Here is a 22,978-nt window from a genome sequence, read left to right as displayed (position 1 = left end):
CTCCAAGGGAGGATTGCAACCTGTCTTGGGGATTTTACCAGTTCATGGTCAATGGGTGCCCTATAGCTGTGTCCGTTTTGTAGGGAGAAGTAGACAAGTGGCAGCAGACTGAATTTAAGAGCCTTCCCTGTGTCACTGGCAGGGCTGTATGGGCCTGCAATGTTGCACGATCCTACCAGCTAGCACAGAAACGCTGCCAAAGCCTGCAGACTGTCTTACCTGGCTCCCTTCGTGTTCAAACAGTGCAAATCTCATATGAGTGTCTAAAAAAAAAAAGCCCTGCTTTTTTATCCTCCCACATTGGCTGGTGCACCTTTACAAGGAAAGAAAAAAAAAAAAAAGGCAAAGAAAGAAAAAAGCAAATAAAACTGCTGAGGAGTCAAACAACTTCAATCCGATTTCCAGGGCTGTAAATGGCATTAGTAATGGGAACACTACTATGGTTTAAAGGCAAATTATATGTTTTGCCTCAAAAATTAATTTTTGTTTTTTCCCCCTTCTCTATTGGTAATTATAATCTGTCAGCTCACTCCCACACACGTCTGCACGTTTTATGCAACTCTTAATACTTGTGGCTGTCATTACAGAAAGCCTTTCAGGTTTTAAACTGTGACACGTTTGCATGGGTTCAATGAAAAGGATCCATTTGCAGAGTTTGGGGAGATCTGCAGCGCTTGGCTGGCTTCCAGCAGAGGGCTCACCAAAACACCCCATTACCACAATTACCTTGTCAAGCGCTTAGGGACCGGAGCACTGGCTGGAAGGATTTTGCCCTGGATTTAAGCACACGCAGTCTAAAGCACATGCAAACAGCCAAATACACCTCAGGCTTGGTCCTGCTTTCAGACCATCCCTGAACAAAGGATGTGTGAAAACACACGGCTTCAAGGCTGGCCTGGGGAGCCAGCATGCCTGCCTAGCAGAGGAAAATAATCTGCATTACTGCATGAGGTAGACTGGGTCCGTGTTAACAATCCTTTTCAAATGAAGGTGCTGTCAGCTTGTTTAATTTAATTTTCTCTACCTTAATTTACTTTTGGAAATGAGCTAAATGAATGAATTGAATTATGGCTACTTTAACTCTGGAGGAGCATATCCACATAGGAGCTTACTGTGGTTTCACTAATCAGCTTTACGTTTACACCTTAAATGTATTTGGATTAGCTCTCCTGGGTATCCTCACGTAGATACGCCTAGACGTACCCACCTGCTTTTCTCTTCCTTCCTTGGGCTTGCAGCTCTGAGGAAGCCAGGGCTCAGTAAGCAGATTTACAGCATCTGTGGTTACTTCAAGCCTCACCCCTGTGTGGACTCCCCTGTTTCCAAAGAGCAGGACAGCACACTCCACTTTGAAAGCACGGAGAGCTGCTGTGTGTTGGATGGGTTGACTTGGGTAATGTCTGGTGTACGTAGCATGTTAATCCCAATATCATATTTCTTATTTGAACTCAAGAGATGGTCATTTTCTGCTAATATCTCATCAGGTGAATGCAATGCATTATCCTCCTTAGAAAATAGGAGGATGGGGGACAAGAAGAAACCTTTTCTCATCCTCTTTGCAGCTTTCTGCTCCAGGGTCAGTACAGATACACAACTATGGCTGGGTCTGAGCCATGCACATTGCTTGTAATTGTGGCTACTTCTCCTTCCCTTGCGTGAAAATGTGGTCCCAGTTACAGGCGAATCACTCCTGCCTCCATGAGGTCTCTCCTCTAGAAGAAGATGTGCCTCGCTGCGGTGAGGTGGGGAGGGAGGGCAGGAACAGAGGGATGGATGACAAGTAGCAGGATCCCCTCAGCGGCAGAGGGAGAGACACCTGCGAACTCCCCTGAGGAGCAGGCTCTAATATGATGCCTTCTCTATAAGCAGCGTGGAACAATCCCTGCATTCGGAAAGGTACGGCCCCAGGGTATGGACCCGGTGTGATTGCCGAGTAGCCCTGGGATTCTCCATGCACCAACCTAGTGGGCTTTGCATGGCCCAGAAATCATGATCTGCAGTAAGAGGTGGGTGGCCATCTGGGAAACGTGAATCTGTGCTCGCTTTCTGGAAATAGGCACTGGTGACTGCTCAAAGAAAAAAAAAAATCAAGCCTGTGGTAATGGCTGAGGATTTCTGACCTTTGCTCTAACATTGTAAATTTGTTTTTATAGCTTCTAATTGGCCTTGCTTTGGAGCACGCACATTATCTAACTGCCAGGGCACTGGCTGTCATTATCTGCTGGGCCATTTGATTTGTGTTTTTTACGTTTGAAACTTGTCAGACAATCCCAGAAAATACTGCGCTCTCCTTGCAGTGTCAAATACAGGCCCGGTTAATTGTGCATCCCTGAGAGCGAAGCGTTTGAAGTAATCAGGCATTGATTGTTTAGCTGAAATGGCTGCCCATCTGCAACGGAACCGCCGCTCCTCCGGATGGAGGGGAACATGTAAAAATTAGATCAGCAGATACATGACAGCAACCAGATTTCTTGGTTTCAGGGATCAGAGGTTAGCCATTTTCCAGCCCTGATGATTCATTTTTGATCCCACTCACATGGCTCGAATAACCTCATTTTCTCCTCCCTTTGCAGTTTAAACAGAGTCCTTTTCAGTTTTGGCCCTCTTTAATATGCTAGCTGCTAAGTCCCTAATTAAAATCTGTCATTCCCCACCTCAACATGCTTCACCAGGTGGGAACTAAAGTCAAGAAACGCGTGTGTGAAAGAGCTCAAAATGCCACAAGGGCACAAGTGTGCTTGGGGGCTGTGAGAGTCCTCACCTCCTCCAGGGCAGTGGCTTTGTAAACCTCAGCTCGTCTAAAACGTCAGCCTGGTTTGTCAGTCTGCTGATTCACTGTAAAACCTATAAGGTTTAAGTTTTCCTAGCAATTAAAAATACTGATAAAATTGTTTTAGAGGTGAACATGGGAAGTGTATTTGGTGTAAACATATATAGGGCTTGTCTTCCTGCATATGGGCTGAGAGAGCTAAAGCAAGCAACATCCCCATTTGCAGAATGTGAAAATAAAAGCATCACTGGAAACACCAACATGCCAGGCCCCAATACGAGCTATGCTTCTGCTGTATTTAGATAGAAGCAATTTTGCTGTTGAAATCAGAGGTTGGCATTTTTTCCTGTGGGTTCCGTAACTCAAAATTATGTTGAGATCAAGCACGTAGTGGGGTTTTTTTTAGCAGTAAAGGTGAATGTATTCAGATTATTCAAGTGGTGATTTTTTGGATGTACAATTAGTTGACTGTGAGATGTGGTATAAATTGGTATTGTAATTGCTATGCCTCTGAGATTTCAATTTGCAAAACAGTTTGCGTGGCTGCAAGATTAACTGTTGTATGTGCGATGAGCTCGCAGCAGAGCTGCGATCTGATCATGACTGTCTGTCTGTCAATTGGCTGTACATCCAAAAATCACTGCCACGAGAACCTGGTGTGAACAGAGTGCTTGATACTCATGATGCTTCCGTTCAATGAATGCTTGGATAGCTTGCTGAAAAAGGACAGTGTCTAAAAATCCCACCTGTTAGTGCCGCTGGTCAACTAAGGTTTCCTTTTTTGGTGTTACCTAGCTGATGAAAAAGGAGGTATAAGACCCATTTTTCTCCTCTTTGCATGTTTCTTGTTATACTGCTTCCTTCCCTTGTAGAGAGGAGACGGGTCGGGCTGCCTTTCTGGGAAGGAGGTTCAGCAGTGATGCTCTCCTGCCCTGGCAGATCGGAAGCAGGGAAATCAGTGCCTCCATAGGGGCACTGCCTGGCCAATGCTGCTCCTCCACTGGGCACGGGCATGCTGTCAGCAGTGACAGGGGCAGCCCCAGGGCAGGGGATGGGCTGACTGACGTGCCTCCCTGTGTTCTGCAGGATTCTGTGTTTGGTCCACAGCTGCTGCCGCGTTTGGGTCTCCAGTGTCGTCTAGGAACTTGTCAATGTAATTATACACAGCACCAGAGAAAGCGCTCGTTCTCACTTCTGTGTGCCTCTCAGGTCTCCCTCCCAGGGTCCTAATTTATTTATTTTGTCTCAATGTTTATCTCTTCAAAATACCACTGTGCCATAGGTTGGTGATCGAGCTGTGGAGATGCAGCAGATGCTGAAATGGTGGCAGCTGTGATGGCAGCAGGGAGGGGAGGGCTGGTGGAGCGAAGCCTCCTAGCCCTGTGCCCCATCGGCACCTACATTATTACAATTCATTTCAAATGTATTTTTAAACCTCTTACTGCAAATAAAAGCAGGAGCACTGACAAACACGTCTGCATGGGGGGAAGAAAGGCGGCAATGTGTCGCGGCGGCAGGAAGGCTCAGAGGCACCCAGTTCCCTGGGGTGATTTGGGGTGGAGCGATCGGGGAAACCTGGTTTCCATCTCAGCTCTTTTCACTGAAACATTTCTGCTTCCGTGCGGGTTTGTACAGCACCGAGCACCAGCTGGGTTGGGGGCTCCAGCTGCTGCGGCAGGCTCAGATAACTGAGGTTAGGAGGGAGCAGAGCGAGTGCACAGAGGATAGGTCATGCACAGGTAGAGGATGCTCTCTGCTTGCCTCCTGCCATAGCAGTGGGGGTGAATGAACAAAACCGGCAGGGTTGGGGGCTGCTGGCAGGGCCAGGAGCTGCTCCTCGTCTCCTGCACCCAGCGCCCAGCTCAGAGGCACCTTTGCAGCTCCGGTGTGACCTGACGGTGCTGCAAGGCAAAGGGCCTTAGCAGCTAGATGGATAGGACAGACAGACAGGCTGAGGCTGCCCAGTTGTCTGTGCCTGTCATTGCTGTGAAACACAACTGGCAGGAGCCGGAGGGTGGCGAGAGCGCTGGGATGTGATACGGAGGATTTTAATTAAGGCCTTTAAGCAACGAGGCTATGTAAGTAAACAGAATAGAAATGCTACAGAATTAATGGATAATAAAGGCTAAAGATTTCCTTAAAGTAGCAAACATCCAGCACGCACGCTGTAAACACACCCCAGCAGCACTTTGGGAAACCCGCAGTGATTGTTCCAGGAGCCAAAGCTGCACGGAGAAGGTGACAAGCTGTGGGAAGCCACAGAGCTGTGCTGAGCTCAGTCCTTAGCCCCAGAACTCCTGGGGCAGCTCCACAAGAGTATTTTGTATTTCGTGTAACTCTGCTCCTCAGAGGTCAGCAGTTAACTCCCACTGCTCTGCTCGGACAGCAGCCCACCAGGTGCTGGAAGTGCCAGGCCCCAAACAACAGTGACAGCTCCAGTTCTCAATTACCATTAGATATTTGGATTTAATGGGCACGGTGAAACAGCTGGGCTCTTTGAGCACACTGGTTTGGATGCCAGCGCATTGGCATCGCGTGTGGTACGATGGGTGCTCCCCGGACCCATGGCAGGAGTCTGGGGACTCCCGTGGGCTGTGAGCTGCTCTGGCAGCGGGGGCAACGCAGAGGTGAGCACACCTGGGAACCCAGCTGTCCTGTCAACAGTCTCTGCCCCAGGAGGAAGTACTCACAGTGATGAGGGGTGTTACTGGGGAGAAATGAAGTGAAATGCTTTGGGAGCATGGGGGCTGCAGTGAGCTGTAGGTGCGTTAGCCCAAAGGGAAGCAGTGGGGCCCATCTATTGGAGAGCTCAGAGCTGGTGCAAAGCCCTTGAAGTCTCCTGGAAGGACTAACCCTGCTCTGGCCAAAGGAGTGTGGGCCCAGCTGGTCTTTAACCACCTCCAATTTCTCTCGAGTTGCCAAAGCCTTCCTTGCAGACGCACTTCCCTGTGAGATTTACACATGGTGGCTCCTCAGAGCTCAGCCCATGCGCGGCTAAACTGCTGCGGGAGCAGCACAGCGTTTCACAACATCTCTCTTTCTCTTCCTTTGGCAGGAAAGAAAAGGAGCCGCTTTTTAAAGGCACTACCCCGCAGGGTCAAGGGACCAGCCATGCCGGCGGCAAGCTGGAGAAGAGGAGCCAGACGCACCCAAAAGGACCAGTCTCTCTCCACGCGATGAGAGGGAGAGAAGAGAGAGAGGAGAGGAGAAGAGGTCTGGTCTGTGGGGCGAGGAGGAGGAGGAGTGCAGCTGGGGCTGGAACTGCTGGATGTTCTCTTTTTTTTTCCCAGATAAGTATTTCCAAGATAACAAATAGTCCAAGGGGGAAAGAGGGAGAGGGAAATTAGCTAGAAATTTTACCATTGATTCTTTTTATTTATAGATGGTAAATCAATTTCAGACTTTTTTCTTCCCCTCATCTCTGGGAAAATAAAGAGTGACCCGATAGATTTAGAGAAATCATTTGCAGTGGCTGAAAAGCTATTTGTTACAATGAGAAAGCCTCCCCTTCCTCCACCAGCCTCTCTCGCTCTCTTTAAAGGGGTAATCCATACGATGAGCAAATGAGGGAGTCCTGGCTCCCCTGCTGCCCCGTGTGATGTCTCCTCTTTTAGTGTCAGGCTCAGAAGCTTTTATGCCAATTGCATGCAGTAGCCCAGTTAGCTTGCATTAAGAGAGCCTGATAAATAGCTTCTGGGAGTCAGGCAGGCGCTCCTCAGTGTGCCGTTTATCATCTGCTGCATGGTTAGGTTTTTTGCTGTTCTATCAGAATCATTGAGGAAAGTGGTCATATGAGAAATGTTCCTGATGTCACCTGTCAGGCTGCAGGCATGAACTCACTGCAATACCTGTCTAACAGGGCACAATCCATGGTCCTCCAGCAAATAACTGGTTGGGGGTCTAGAAAGACTGGACTTTCCCAAAAGATTTATGACATGAGGCAGTATCAGCTAGGGGTGAGTGCTGAAAGGGATGAACCAATGATGTTGTGCCACTGTTGTACATCTCAGGTGGAACGTCACTATCATCCCATTGCATGGAGAGCAAGTGCAATGTCTGCTTGAAGCCACTGTCATCAGGCAGTCTTGTCTCCTGTCTTGTGTGAGTTACTGGAAATATTTGCCAATGATGTGGATTTGAACTGCAATGCCAGTGGTTCTCAGACTGGAGAGTAAAAGAGGGTGACTGGGAGGGGCCTTGGAAGTACCTCTCGGGATTGAGAAGGGAGAGTGGACTTAGAAGTGCTGGTTGGAGAGCGAAGATGCTGAGACCCAGTGGATAGGAAGGGAAAGGATGAGCCAGGCTGGAGTTGAAGAGGGTTGTGTGAAACAAGACTGAATGAGCTCCCCTTTGTGTGGAGTGGCCTTGAAGAAGTAGCAGAGTCCCAGACATTCCTTTAGCTACTGAAAGACCAGGGTTGGTTGCTCCTCTTCTCTTTCCCAGGGCTTAAGCTTTATGATCTAGGAGCAGGGACAGACTCAGCTGGGCCCTCATCTTACAGATGTTACAAAGAACTGCCTGAAAGCAGCCTGGGTTGCATACATGCAGCCAGGAAGCCATGTCACGATGCATGGAAGGAGCTCAGTATAAGGTCCTTGGGGGTCCTTTCCATACAAGTAAAAACAAAGCAAGCAGGGTCAAGGGCTGAGGTCTGCCTTCTGTGTCTCAGGGACCTCACGCCTACTTCTGTAGCTCTATTGCACCCCCAGGACAGCCCTCCTGGGAGCCACTGGCACATGCTTTCCATCCCAATAGCATGACTGCAGTCAGAAGGAGTGGGCAGGTATAATTCAGGACAAAAATTTAGGCTTTGTATGCCTCTGAAAAAGGGCAAGCTACTCAGGATCTGACAAAACTTGAGGTGCTTGTGTCTGTGCATTGCCAGCTGTTTGCTGGGCTTTCATTAGTTAGTTTCTCTCTGATAAGGGGAATTTGGCTGAAAACAAGCAAGAGATATCTCACTGAAAGGAGAATGATTTTAAACACCAAACAAACCTGATATTGTCAGTCTTTCAAGGTGAGGGGGTTAAACTGAGAGCATTTTAGGGAGAATAAAATGCCCTCGTGATGAATTCCAAGGCATCCAAAAGGCACTGTGCTGGCTTTCCGACTCCAAGAGCAGAGTAATGAATAGCAGTGACAGTGCGATAATTAAAATGACCTCTTGGAGATATGGATTAGAAGGTATGCAGAGGGGGGATAAGTTCTCCTTGAATTAATCTAGTTGTTAATTTATGACTATCGTTGTGTTTTATAGGTTTCGAGGGGAAGATTTTCAAAGTTGGTTTACTGGGGAGAAATGTTCCTTTTGTGTATTCATTGGGAAAACATTTGCAGAATTCTTTATTATTTATTTTGATGGTTCTATATATACATATGCATATATATAACAAGAGAATTTCAGGTATTTGCTTAGCTACTAAAGGATTACTCTAGAATTGTGAATAAAGTAATAAAAGCAGCTGTGGAATGTGTGTGTTGTTTCACTTTCATTTCTTCGTTCCCAGTAGTCCCCAGAGTCACTTTGAAACCAAGAAGAGGACAAGCTGGGTTCTGAGAAGCCCTTGGGCAGCCCTGCTGTCAGGTGTCAGAGATTCCTGCCATCTGACTTGTCAGCCTTTTACGTTTAGATTTAATAACTGGATTTTCCTGAAATCGCTGTCTCTGCTTCTTAATTGTCTCCTGTCACCCATATCTGCTCCAGAGCCTGACAATTTTTCAACTTTTAGTAGAGACCTAATGCAGAATCCTCATCTCTACCAGAGATGCTTCCTTTCTGCCGAGATATCCCAAGCTTCTAGTTGGATAGAAAGGACAGATTGGAGACAGTTACCCATATGGGAAATGATGACATCCCATTTGTCAACTCCCATGTTGGTAACCTTCTTCCCATCCTCTCCACCTGCCTAGCAATACCATAACATCCAGACATAAGGTTATCTGCCAAGAGCATCTGCCTTGCTCGTCAGCTGGGCAGCGTGCCCGTTCTGGAGCCCACCCTCCCCATCCTTGTTCCAGCACGTTGTGTTCAAAGTCTTTGCTCTCGCATTTCACTCCTGTCTCAGTTTGTCTCCCACACCTTCTGGTCCACTAGCCAGCACCAGCTGCCCAACCCATCTTTCCACCCCGACATCCCTACTGTGTCCCCTCTGAACCCTACAAAGTGGATCTATAGAGTTTCGCCAGAGACTCACCCTGCTTTTGTGGTTCACCAGTAAAGCATGCTTCTTGGAAAGCTCTCCCCTGACCAGCTGGGGACAGGAGCCTTCTCTGTTGGCTCACGTGATGAGGGTTTGCACATCCGTGGGGCCAAGCGTGTGATGTGCACACACCGTTTCACAAATGCTTGGGGAGATGATCATGGGAGGTGAAAGTATGAAGCATTTCAGTGCCCAGTCTCTAGTTCAGTTCCCCCACGTGAGCACTGAGGTCGTTTACCTCCATCTGAGCAGACAGATCCCACTTCAGAGCACTACTTCTAGCCTGCCAGCTGGTGTGGTTGGAGCCTCGTCTTCCCGGATAAGAAGATCTGTGTCTCAGACGTAAGTAATGCATGTTGTACACTCACAAGTAATTCTTTCCTAGTCTCTCATGTCAAGTTCAAGGTAAAGCAATATCAGGGATTTTCAAAGTTTCAGAAACAAATACAAGGCCAAAATTGGGTGTCTGACTTGTCAGAAATGAATTTGCTTTCCAGAACAAATGCATGTGTTTATCTGAGCCCATGTGGTGGCTCTTCTTGTAGAGCCCACACCAGAGCCCCGTTGCACTGCCCTGCCTCTCCTGCTCTCTGCCTGGGGAGTTGGAGGGCCCTCCCTTGGAGGAGTAACAATGAGTTTACTTTACTTTGCACAGGACCAGGGCATGAATATTAAAATACTGAAATTAACTTGTTTTCTGTGCATTCTGCTCTCCTGACAAGAAAATCCTGCTACAAACCCCTGCACAGGCAGTCTAACTGCATTGAATTGGACCCTCGCTGTGAGGGGATTATATATTCTGATTGGGACTGCGTTTGCAATTATTTTCTCTGCCACGCCAAGGACCTTTACTGCAGAGCTGCAAACCAGTTATAGGAACATGAAATGCTTGACTTCTTCACTAGGGAAACATTAATCCAATCACAGGTTATGTCCATTACAGACTATACGGCAATATTGTATACAGGAATTCCCGGGAGAAGGTTCTACAAAAATTGGAATCTCTCTATAACCATGTTATGAGATTTACTGGTGTGGATAAAATGGGCAGAGTTAAAATTACCAGGCTGGCTATCTCTAAAAGACAGGTGAAGTCTGCTGGCTATCATTGCTTCATAATATTACAAATGGAAAAGCCCTGAAGTATTGACTAACACATCTGCAGAAAAACCTTGTGAACTGCTATAACCTAAAGATAGACTGCAAGGAAACAATGTATGTACAGCACCTGGTTAAAAGGAAAAAGATGCTTTCCTTACCTGGTGCAGGAAGATATCATAAATGTAGATACAGATTCTCTCTCTGGCTCCTGTATTATATGTTGTGTGCTTTATAAATGTGTGTGTGTGTGTCTATCTCCTTTTCACATAAACGAAGTTAAACCAGTTTCCTCTGCAGCCTGAAGCACAGTGCTGGATGGTAATGATTCATAAGCAGAGCTCGCTGCGTCTCCTTTGTACTGGAGGCTGCTGAAAACATTTGGCATGGCTGGTGAAGGAGCTGATTTTAGTCCCCTTACAGTCTCCCTGTCCTCTCACAGAAAGAGATTTCAAAGAACTTTGCAAGAGTCAATTAAGGTTTTCCCTGTGCTTTAGTACCGGTATGCAGTGGGCCACAGCTCCAGGTTAAGAGCAGAGAGCAACTTCCCGGGGTCTCTGCAAGGCCGGGGCTACACGGCGCTGGGTACCGATGTAGCTGCTCCACTGTGCTCAGATGCAAGTTCTCCATGTAAGTATGAACTTTTCAGAGGGGGAGGATGGCCCACAGCCTGCAGACTTGCTCATTACCTCTGTGCAAACACAACTGGGCCATCTTCAGGCATGGAAGAGCCTGGAAGGCTTCCTGCAGCCACAGGCTGCCGTCCCAGCAGAGGTGACTCGTCTCAGCTCTTCCCTGGAGGTAAGTGCGCCGTGGCCTGCACGTTTGTGGTGTGCGAGAGGGGATTTCAGCTCAGGCACGATACATCCTTCTGATACATCCTCCTGTGGTTCCGCCTGGGCCTGGAGGAGCCCCTCTCATCACTCATGTTCTTCCCCATCTGGTAGCTCCGAGCAGAGATCCAAGGGCATCCGATGGGAGCTGCACCGCAGCAGTACGGCAGCCAGGGGTTGTCAGAGCTGGTTAATTCAGGGAACTGGGATTTATTCCACATTTCCTGTGCCTCTCCATGGCAGACTAGCACACTCAGAAGGAAGATAATGCTTTTGAGAGAGCGAGTCTGGAGGGGTTTGAATCCTCCCGTGACAGGAGCACAAGGGAGGCTGGGCACTGATCAGCGAGGTACTTTAAAAAGATTTGAAATCAGAGCCCCTTTTTTTCATAAAATTGTTCATTAAAGAAGTTCTTTATCATTAAAAACGTTTTAAAATATTAAAAATATATTAAAATGCTGCTTTTTCCAGTAAGGATTGAACTTTACTCTCTGGAAGCAGTGGGAAACAGAACCACCCAGCTCTAACTTAAGCTGCAGTATCAAGCGCCTGGTATACGAAGGAAGATTTTCTTACCAGCCAGTGTTTGGAAGATCAATAAAGAGCTACAGCAACTTTTGCCATCGGGGAAGAAGTCTTTCTCACAGTCAGAGGGAGCCAATATCCTCCTGTGATCCCCCCACTGCATGCACAAAATTATACTGAGTGTAAGGAGTCCCTGGTTCATTTTGCACATTTAGGGCTGTTACACCGGGTGCCTTCAGCCAAGGCGGCCTGAACAAACGCTGGGGATCCGTACGCAGTTCCCTTTGGTGCTAGGTGAAGGCGGGCGATTTTTTGGTTTCAATCCCTGACTGTACCACGAAGACTATTGGGGATTTTTTCTGCAGCATTTGAGCCCATCTCAAGGAAGAATGAAGGAATTTATAGAGGTGTCTTTTTGTTTTTTTAGGCCCTCTGTAACCCACGTTATGGGATGCAGTTGCAAGATGCCACCTTACTGAGCTGTGCTGCAGTAAATTCTGAGGCTGCTGGGCTCTTGTTTGCTTTGCTGAATGCCGAGCACAGGCCTTGGTGGGAAGTTGTTTTCTGGCAAATCCGTGTTGTACTCAGCGCTTTCTTTCTTCCTCCCCTAAGGCAGATTCCTTTCCCCCTTGGTCGGTCACAGCTCTGTCACACAAGGAGTCTGAGCAGCTGATCCTGAGTCACAAAGCGGAAAATACACCGTGTGTCTGGGCAGGCTTGACGAAGAAGTAGGAGGAAGAGGAGAGAAAGGAAGGTGGAGAAGCACGATTTAACTTTAGCTCAGGAAGCTGCATAGAACTGAGGGATGCTGTTAGCACTGGAGCAGCCCTTGGAGAGCTTGCAGCTCAGCACTGAAGGTTGGGTGAAACCTTCCAGGTCAAGAACAGCTTTGTTTTTCTTCTAAATGAAGCCAGGACTTCACCCCACAAATCTTAAATGATCTTCAAATCTTGAATGCTCAGCTCTTCCATGGATGCAATGCTGCAAGATTTAGGATAAATAGCAGGATATGCCTTTCCGTGATTCATCTCTACCATTCAAAACCCCACAGTAAGTCTACCTTGTTGCTTTACACAGCTTCTTTTCCACGTGAGGAAACACTCATTTCTCACGTGGTGGCCCCAGACTCAGGCATCTGAAGTGAGTTGAAGTAGGACAGAAGCAAATCACTGAGCCAGCCAGGGAAGTGAACAAGACCCCATGCAGCCCAGCACCCAGCTGAGCGATGCTGATGGATGCCTGGTGAACACATCACAGGTGCTCCCACAGCAGTGCTAGCAGAGGGTAAATGGTAATTAATATGGCTGTTAAATCGAGGTGGTTCATACATCTCAACCTTGAAAAAATGGGGAGAAGAGTTTCTGAAAAATATTTCCTCTTCTGTCACTCTCACATTACATGTTCGGTACATCCTTTTTCCTGGACTGAGCTGTCACTCAGCCATCCTGAGACATCCTGAACCATTCATCTGAAGATTTCTGACTGAAATGGATGTAAACATCACAGTCCCCAGGTAATTAGTTAGTTCCATGCCCGAGATACAAATGTGAGATCTCTGAGGATGCTGCAGATTGTGTGGGAAGTCGCACAGAGGAGAACCCCAGAAACCCCCATGACCCTTGCTATGATCGGGGGGGGGGGGGGGGGGGGGGCACCTTCTGGGTCAATTGTGCTGAATTGAGAGCAGCCTAGGTATAGTTTGAAAAAAAAAAAAATGTTTTAATTGATTCAGAAAAATGGTGACTGGCTGCACAGTGTGGGGCCAGAAGCGGAAACCCAAACCCTGTTTTGTGTTAGGGTGCCATGCAGCATGGGTGTGCCAGGATAAAAGAAGGGCATGCTGTGAGATGGGGAACCTGTCCTGTAAAATATCAAGGGCTGTCAGAGCAGCCAGTGGTGGCCAGGGTAAAGTTGTCTGAGTTTTGTTCCAGCCTCCTTACTCTCTCAGTATCCAGATGCCTGCAGTTTGTAGTAAAAACATGTCCATGCTGCAGGCAGCCACTGTAGGTTCAAAACACTAGACTTGACCGAAGGCACAACTGAGGGGGACAAAGAGAAGCACATTGCTGCGTCTCTGCCAGCAGTTTATCAGCACGTTGGTGGCCAGCATCCTGTCTGTGTTTGATACGGAGGGAATGCCCAGGGGCAGCAACAACCCTCAGACGCTTTTGTAACCCCTTACGCTGATTACGGGACTGCAAAGTCATGCTTAAATGCATGCAGGACAAAATCCTTTCTTACTGTGAACTCCCTGGGTGAGAAGTTACAGGTGAAGTAATACAAATAATAACGATGATCCCAAGAATTTATATTAGCAGTGCTATGGACTAGCCCAGTGTTCTGCGCTTGATAAAGACAAGCAAGTCCAACACATTCAGCTCTTGGCTGCCCCAGAGCACTTTTGTTGGCTGTTGTGCTGCCCACCTCGCATTGGGTCCATCCTGATTCCATCTGGGCCAGTTCTGGCATAGAAAAGCAGTTCTGTCCCAAACAGGGCTGCAGGGCAAATTGTTCATCAGTACAACTGCACTGATGCCAGTGCAAAATCACGTCAGAGACTCTATCCCCGTGTACTTTTAAATCATCAAGCTAATAAGTACCCTGGATGATAAGATGTAATCTTTTAAATGCAGTATGGATTTCTTCCTCTGAATTATGCATGATAACATCTTTAGGCATGAGCTTTGTTTGTTTTTTGTTTGTTTGTTTGTTTATTTATTTCTGAAGGAGCTATCTTTTGGTGGTGGTGGAGATAATCACTGTGGTTTACAATTAGGGAGGGAGGCCCAGGGAGGGCTCCCTGTGGCTAGACAATCTCTGCTAACGGCCTGGAAGTTGTGGTGTCTCCATCCTTGTAGAGATTCAAAACCCAACACGACACAGTCCTAGGCAATCTGCTCCAGAAGACCTGCCTTGAGCAGAGGGGTTGGACAGGATGCTCTCAAGATCTTTTCCATGCTGGGATTCTGTTTCCTGTTTCTTATATCAATTCCTGACTATTATACCATTCCTCTGCAGCAGGTAGGGTAATAATAGTAATATCCAGGTCTCCTGCAGCACTTTTCACTCCTTGATCTGCAATGTCTCTGCAGAGGCTGGTGGTTCTTCATCCCTTCTTAACACCTAGGGAAACTGGGACAGTCAGAAAGCAAATGATTGCTTAAAGACATTAAGGAAGACGGTGTTAGAGGGACCGAATCTCCAGAGTGTCACCTCCCACTCCCGCACCAGCACAGCAACCACAACACCTGTGCAGCCGTATATTTGAGAGACGCCTGCTGTGCCCAGCATCCGGCCGCAGCAGAGGCCAGAGAGGCGGGAGGCAGCACGCTGTCCACGGCGGCAGCCCCTGGACTGTAAATCACAGCAAATGAGAGCTGCTCCTGCGCTTTGCCAGGCAGACAATGGAGCAGGCAGCTCCGCTCCGGTGAGCTCAGCTGAACCACGAACAGGCAAGCTGGTGCTTTAATGAAGGTGCGTTCGCGACTGCTAAAAACAGCCTTTACCCACCACTGCTGAAAACCCCAGGTTTAGTTTCTGTATATCACAGGATTTTTATTTTTCCGGTGATTCTACAGGTCTCAGATTTGGCCAAGTTACAGCACGTAACAGCAGAAAACTGCTCTTTATTAATAGTATTATTATTATCAGTCCTTGCAGATTGACGTTTCTAATGTCACACACACACAAAAATCCTTAACCAAATCTTCCATTGCTGTAATTTGCTGTCTCAAATTATTTTGACCTATTGACAAATACACCTTTATAAAAATATATTTTCTGATTTTCACATGAATATTGGGAATCAAACAGAAAAGCAGATGTGAGTGCATGTCTACATACACACAAGCACAGAGCCCCCCACTTTGTGTATTTGCTTAAATTCCCCATCCTGACAAACAGCAGTGATCTGCTTGTTAGTCTTCTGGTGAGCTGGATAAATATACGGGCTGTGTTTGTACGGTATAGGGGAAGGCAGCAATAGCCATTTATAGACAATTAATCACAGCCATGTATTCTTTTATTTCCTGTTTATGGGTGACACAGTGGGCTGAATTTTAATCAGCTCTCATGATGGTGGGTTTTCATGTTCCTGCTTTCAGCAGTTAACGCTTTAGGGGTATCAGGAAAGGAAACTAGCGGAATGAATACAGATTGGGGTCACTTTCTGGTTTTTAAAGATGATTTTGTTGCAGCCTTAAGAGACGGAACAACTGATGTCTTGTGAGCGTGGGCTTCTGGGATGGCAGCCTGGAAATGGGTGCAGTTAATGAGAACAGTTATCCCATAACAGTAAGTAAAATGGTGAACCGAGTTCAACTCCTTCTGAACCCAACTTTCCATGGTCTCTACCTAACACAAGGGAAAGGGGCTGGTACAGCTGGAAAGTTTGGCACAGCACGTGCTGTAACTTTCTGCTTCAACCTTGCTGCCAGTAGAGCCCAGCAAGGCTCCTTCAAGGATTTATCACACAGAAGTTATTGCAGGAATGGCTCCCCCATTCTTCTTTGCTTTTAAGCGTAAATATGCAGTACAGCAGAATGTTCGTCAGCAGAGATACAATCTTCATCCCTTTGTTCAAGGAATGCGAAGAATAATTAACAAAGCCCTGACCTCCTCTCCTCAGATGATGCACAGTTTGACCTTTACAGCACTAAAGTGGTATTAAGATAAGAATCATGTACTGTATCCTGACTTCAGTTACACCACAGTACAACTGAAGTTGGCGTCAGACCACTGAAGTAATTAGGATTGACTGAGACTAAGACTGGCACAAGTGGTATTTGATATTTCTAGCACTTCTACCAAGCCAGGGAGTGGGATCCATTGCATCACCCTATGCATGCCATGTACGATGCAGTTGTTACGTGTGCTACTAATCACACGGCAGGCAATTAAAATGGAGAGCATTTCAAAAGTCTAGTTGGCCATTTACATCACGTAATTTGGGACACGGGCCAGATTGCCCTGGATGATTTAGATACCTAACTCAATCATGGGTATGAGACATGGAAATGCCTTTGGAAAAAAAAAAAAAAAAAAAAAACTGCAGCCCCTAATCTTTAAATTTCATCTTTAATTTTGGGAGTGAAATTGGTGCTTAGAAAATATAGCTCAGGGAGGGCAGGAAAAGAAGCGTCCAGTGAGCAAAACTGAAATCTCGCTGAGCCAGGACTGCCATCAGCTGAAGACGAGATGAGAAATTAGCACGCAGCTCAGCTGGCTCGCTCTCAGGAATACATTGACAAAATTGATGCAGGGATATGACGCCATCCAGCCCCTAAAAACCTGCAACCCTTTAAAATGAGGGCCCTGGGTGACAGATACTTTTCCAGGCATTAAGACTCTGGCAGCCCAACCAAAGTACAAGATCAAGAAAGTAAATTTGAAGGAGTTACTTTATTACAGATAGCACTGCCTTTTCCAGATAGCCACGCTTCAGTTAAGCCCACCGAACCAAACTCCACGTTGCAATTCAGTTGGGAAAAGTAGCTTGCCCTAAGATATGATATAGGACAAGCAAAATTAATAATTTTGAGACGTATCATCATAGAAAGAATGTGAGGAGGTTTTTCTCTTTTTTTCGTTTTTTTTCTTTTTTCTTTTTTTTTTTCCTTCTTTTTATCGGGACTCTTTTACCTTCAGATTCTCCTCCTGGGCTACTATTCAAAACCAAACTTTGTTCATGCTGCTTGGATCCAGTTTTCATGCCCTAGCATAAAAACAGGTCTCAGGAAGAGAAAGAAGCATGATGTATACACAGTGGGCCAAGCAGAGAAGAGTCACTTCTGGTCCAGGGCTGTAGTTACCAATGGGAAGAATTTAAGTGGTTTTTGTAAAATGAAGATTTAGCCCATAAAGGGGCCTGGGGACGTGGAGGCAAAATGATAGATCCTCACTTTGAATTCAGCCTGAGAATTCAAAAAAAAAGCCACTCTGCAGAAAGCCACTCTGAAACTACCACTGGCCTCAGATCATCCTTAGTGTTGGGATGGGGATCCTTCGTCAGCCTTTTGTGGGGTGAGTGAAAGACGTCAGTCTTTAGAGCTGCCAACATTCCAGCGCTGGAGGTCTGTGTAATCTATGACAAATAAATTGGATTTACACAGCCAGAACTGTTGTGCAAGTAATAGAGATAACAAAGAGTTTTCTCCTGAACACAATCCCTCTTGGGGCTTCTTAGGGTATTTCCAGGTAGCCCCGTTTGAGAAGAGAACATTGCTTGCACAGGTGCCTATCTGTGAGTGTCAGTGCAAGAGCGCGCACACACACACACACACACACACACACGCATGCTTGGGCAGCTTTATGTTAACAAAAGATCTCTGTCGATTTCCTAGCATGACCAGTTTGTCCTCTGCTACACCCAGAAGGTGTGAACAGCATGGAAATGATCTGCTTCTCCTGAGTAACAACAGAACCCTTATTTAGCATGCTGTAGCAAAGGTTATTAAAACTGCCTGCACAATTTCAATGTCCAATTATTTTTATTTTATTAGGAATTAAAATTTCAGCTCCCACATGTGGCTTTAAAAAAAATCTGTTTGTACGTCAAAAACTCCACACTCATTTATAACAAATTACCACAGGCTTTGTCTACAAATGTACACAGATTGATGGATTGGGACCCAAACTGTGGATGCAGACCAATGACCTACACGTTGTACGAGCCCAGGGTCCACAATGCAATATCTGTGGGGACTGCAGCATAGGATCCAGCTGGCAGAATGTGCACAGCCCAGTGGTATCGCATGAAAGCTTCATCCGTTTTCTCTTGTTACCCTGTGCCTTCCAGGGACTACTGTACTAGAGCAGTCATTTGATCTTCAAGGGTTTGACCACGCAAGAAGCAAAGCAAACTGGCACAATTCCTCTTCAGCACTTAACCAAGTGAGTATTAAATTCAGATGTGTATTTGCCTGGTAGAACAGAACTGCCCTGGCGGGGCAGATGGCTCAACAAGGATGCTGTAATAGATCCTTACAGCATTGATCTGCATCGTGAGGATCCTTATATTAATTAACTTCCTTCTCTGACCTCTAAACCAAATATTTTTTCAGTTTCTGTCTAGATCAACATCCAAAGACAAAGAAACTAATGAAGAACATACTAAAATTTGAGCTAGGCCAGGGGGTTAATGAAATTCAAGGTGACAGCATCATTCAATCACTTGTGCCCACATCAGATGAAAAGCAACCAGAGAAATCTTCTCCCCTTGGGCTGTTGGTTTTAGTTCTATATCAGGCCTTTGCAAGTCACATCAGTAAGTGTGGTCCCCAAACCCCAGTGGTTTAGAAGAAAAAGCTGTTCCCAGGGCGTCTTTTTGGAAACAGCAAAGTTGCAGCTTTAGATTGATGTTCATTTTTATTTGCTGATCATAGCTAATTAAAAGAAATTAATAGAAACATAGCCAGATCCAAAAGTTTATTAGAAAAGAAGCACTGTAGTTTAATTATGCCACTATGTTGTGTATGACACAAAGCCCACTGAAATCTGAATACTTGATGATCTCTGGAATTTGACTAAGAGCTCTTCTGCCGTAGGGAGAAACTTGACAATTACTAATCTACATATGCTGACAATCTCTACATATCAGGGGCCCCATGAGGGTCTTTAATTGCTCTGTAAACTTCAAACTGGAGTGTTCTTCAGCAGGAAAAAAACAAGATGCTGCATTCAAGCTAAAGAAGAGTGGTAGTTGACATGTTTATTAAATACCCCAGGCCCTGAAGGACTGCAGGGCGGAAGGTTCTCTGGGTAGGAGATGTTATAAATGCAGCATCAGACTTATTCAAGACAGAATTACATGTGAATGTTCACGTGCAATGACGGTTCGACGTGTCCAGGAAAACTTTCTGCAAAAGCACTTCAGCAACTCCAAACTGTACTTCTATTCTCTTGCTTTCACAGCCCATTTTGCCACATTTCCATCAGCTTTATAACTATGCACACAAAATGTTCGCATGAGTTGAATGGAAGTGGGCAGTGGACTTTATAAGGCGCTGACCAGGGCTTTTTCAAAAGCAAAATATGTGACATTTGCTTTAGTGTTGTATAATGGTAGACAGTGAGTTTTGTCCATGTTTCTGGCAGGGGAGGGGCTTCTACTCTCCATGATACCTTAAAACAGGGCCTAAATTTATCCCAGAAATTTCAGTGGGTTTGGTTCAAAATGTAGCTGCAGGAAAACTGATAGTTTCATGTGTGAAGTGATAGTTTCATATCCCTTCTTCTTAATTTCCAGTTTGACATAAGCTCACACCTGGATGATTAAGGTTATTCACGTGTTATGGACAGCACCGAAGGTTATCTTGGCTCAGCCTCCTATTGCTGGATTGACTTGATGATGTCAGCTGCGATGTTCACCTTGTACGTTGCTGACATAATCTCCAAGCAAATTTTCATTGCTTCATTTCTCATTTTATTTCTTTGTATTTCAGGAATGTCTCGTTATCCTCCCACTGCCGTGAGGGTTCACTGCCCCTCCTGAACCAGCCACAGTGCACTGGGACAAAAATAGCATTGCCATCCCCACAGCTTGAAGTCAAAACCAACAAGTGATACAACAACCAGAAGAGAAAAGCTAACTGGGAGGTGATGGTGTCAACAAGCAGCAGCCACTGCATGTGTTTCAAATGCTTTTTAAAAACTCTGGTGGAGAGGTGACTGCCCTAAAAAATGGCAGTAAAAGAGCATACATGCTTGCAGGCAAAGGTACCCACTTTGTGTATGTGACTGTGAATGAGGGACACCTGAGTGAGACACGGCCTGGATGCCCACCCGCCGTGTAGGCCGCAACCTTGGCACCAGAAGCCATGGGCTCTAACCTCGCAAAAAAGCCATCTGACACAGCAGCACTGGTCCTGCAGAGGGGCTTTATGAAGAGTTTTACCCCTTCTGGGGAGCAGAAGGGACAGACAGAACTTGGATTGCAGGCAGGTGGGCAGTGCAGCACCAGTCAGTGGGAGGACACCTTGCCATGCAAGGAGGTCGATCAGGAGATAATTGGAGGGAATAATGGGGACCTTCCCAGTGCCAGCTTCGTTCTGGTCTCTCACGACACATCCAAACCTCTGAATTTAGGGAGGGAGAGTGTTATAGATGCAACACATTAAACAACCTTAACTCCAGTGAGCAATGGCACCACTGTAACACTTGTTTATTAGCAAAATGCATCTGATCTCAAAGGCCTGCATGACAAGTTCATTACATATCAATTTAATTAGCTGATTTACATTTAATTTACATTTCAATTAATGTCTTTAGCAACAAAACGTTGCCTTAATAGGGTAATTGCCTGTTAGGCAATATGTAAAAGAATAAATAGTCACATTCTGAGGAAGAATTCCTATTTTCAATTTTTTATTACCATAAATAACCTAAATAATTATTGCTCTTAAGGGGCCACGTCCCAGTTCCCTTCTGGGCCTAATTATAAAGACTTAGTACCTCATTAAGCAAAATGGTTTCAGAGTCACAGAAAAGCATTACTCTAATCGTGACTCATTAGTTTCAACAAAAGAGGAGAAAACTGCAAAAGTCGGCACATTTCGCCATATTATTCTTGCGGTTCATAAGCAGCAGCACATTTGAGAAGTGGCTGCTACAGCTGTGTAGGCGTTTCTGTCGTGGAGCCCTGCTTTCAGAGGGGGGTTGTGTGTAATTTTGGTCATTAAAAGAGCCCTGTCAGGCTAGAAAAGCTGGCACACACGGACCTGGCACCGAGCAAGGAGCTGGAGCAAATTTCTGGTGTTCTGTTCCCTGAGAGTTCCCTTGCCCCATGCGGCCACACACAACATGGCTGGGTTGGAGGCTGTGAGGTGGGATCCATCTGCCATGTCAGAAGGGTTGCTGTCACCTCTGAAATATATGCCAGCACAGAGAAAAAGGATGTGGCCTCTAGGACATGTTTGAATTCAGTGATGCTAGCAAAAGCCCTCCATGACAGTGCTCCTTCCTTGTAGCCCCTATGGGTTACTTTATCGCCACATGGATCCGGCACTGTCCATCCCTCAGCAGCCAGCACAAAGCCAGCGTGAGAGCACAAAGCCAGCGTGAGAGCACAAAGCTGGCTCAAGCTGGCTCAGTGTACGTGTCTGCACTGCCACTGCATCCAGCGAAACAGAGATCCAGGACCAGTGACTCAAGTGGAGGCCTGGACTGCATTTGCTGAAAATGATGTCATATAAGCAAATGAAAAAGGGACTGATCAAGGTTTTCTGCAGCAAATGATAAACTATGATAAGTTTGATAATAATGATAATGATAATGATAAGCTATGAATACATAGAGCTTTTAAAAAGAAAGTGTTTAACTAATGAGGAAACAACCTTTCCATAGTTTCCTCATTAACCTTTAAACGATGATTCAAATGTAAAGACCTGTACTCAAACACCATGCTATTCTTTCTTATGCTGCAGATAAATCCAGAGCTAGAAATAGGATTTCTTAATGGTAGTATTTTGCAGCTCATAAGAACAAATAGCCTGTGATGTGTTCTGTTGTTGTTGTTGGTTGTGTGTGGTTTATTTTTGTTATTTTTCATCAGTGCCTAACTGTTAGTTATTTTACAGGCAGCACAACAGCACAGCAATGATAAGTGACGTTTCATTACCCCAGAGCTGTAAGGAGAACCCCTGCCCTCACTGCCTGGCCGTCCTGCTCTGATGTGTGTTGAAGTTGGTGGTGGTGGTAACAGATTTTGGAATTCATCTTCAACCCCGAGGTCTTCAGACAACTTGAGGCTGTTAAGCAAATGCTGTGCAAAGCTGTGCCAGATCTCACCTGGTGTAACTCACTTAGCTCCAGAGGCAAATTGTGGACTGTGTGCCTGGGCAAATTATTGCTTGGCTTTTCCTATGACAGGGTGCTGTATGTATGTACCATTAGACAGTGAAAAAGACCTCAGGTTGGAGTCACTTTCTTCTAACACTAAATGCACCCTTTCACTAGGATAAGCAAAATAGTGCTGTCCTTAGAGGGGAGCTGGGGGTGGTGGTGGTGGGCAGAGAGAGAGAGAAAAGCTTCAATTTCCAAAAAAATTCTTATTACCATAAGAACTTAATTGCTTAGACTCAGATATATCTCCTGGTATTCTGCATTTTATTTTTGCTCCCACACTTGCTGGGTCTGGAATTCTCTTCTGAGCTGCTAACTCGGTTTTTGCTTTTTAAAGCTCATTTAAAACCTTTCCTACTTCCTCTGTCTGTGATTAACGCTAATCCAGTCACCCCTTTCTTTTCCTATGGCTTCTTACATTCACCCCTTGCTGCAGACTGCAAGAATTCTAATTGGCATCTGCTCTTCTTTTTGGGTTTCCATTTTTTCCTTTCTTCCTGCTCCATTTTCTCTCTGTTGCTATATGGGCTGCTCTATGCCATCCTGTTATGCTTTCTAGCCCAGATCTGCCTAGTGCTCTAAAGGATTTGATGATTTTCTTTAGGACTGACTCTAATAATAGCCACAATCCTGCCTCTTTACAAATCTTCCTCACAAAGAAGAAAAAAAATAAAATAAAAATAAAGTTCTGCCCTCCAGAGTGAATTCCACTG

The 22,978-nt window shown here is 45.9% G+C and overlaps 1 long non-coding RNA gene across 2 annotated transcripts; it reads left to right on the top strand.

Annotated features, from left to right (window-relative positions):
- Positions 1–13,665: 13,665 nt before the first annotated feature.
- On the top strand, positions 13,666–22,978 carry LOC121074129. Of its 2 annotated transcripts, XR_005822148.1 has the most exons (4): positions 13,666–14,900; positions 18,223–18,317; positions 19,868–20,141; positions 22,001–22,978. It is a non-coding gene; the product is annotated as an uncharacterized LOC121074129 (long non-coding RNA). The 2 variants fall into 2 exon arrangements; XR_005822147.1 differs by lacking the exon at positions 13,666–14,900 and having other exon boundaries at positions 17,999–18,317.

This window comes from Cygnus olor, chromosome 8 (assembly GCF_009769625.2).
Source record: "Cygnus olor isolate bCygOlo1 chromosome 8, bCygOlo1.pri.v2, whole genome shotgun sequence".
NCBI lineage: Eukaryota > Metazoa > Chordata > Aves > Anseriformes > Anatidae > Cygnus > Cygnus olor.
This window is presented reverse-complemented; position numbering and strand designations above follow the sequence as displayed.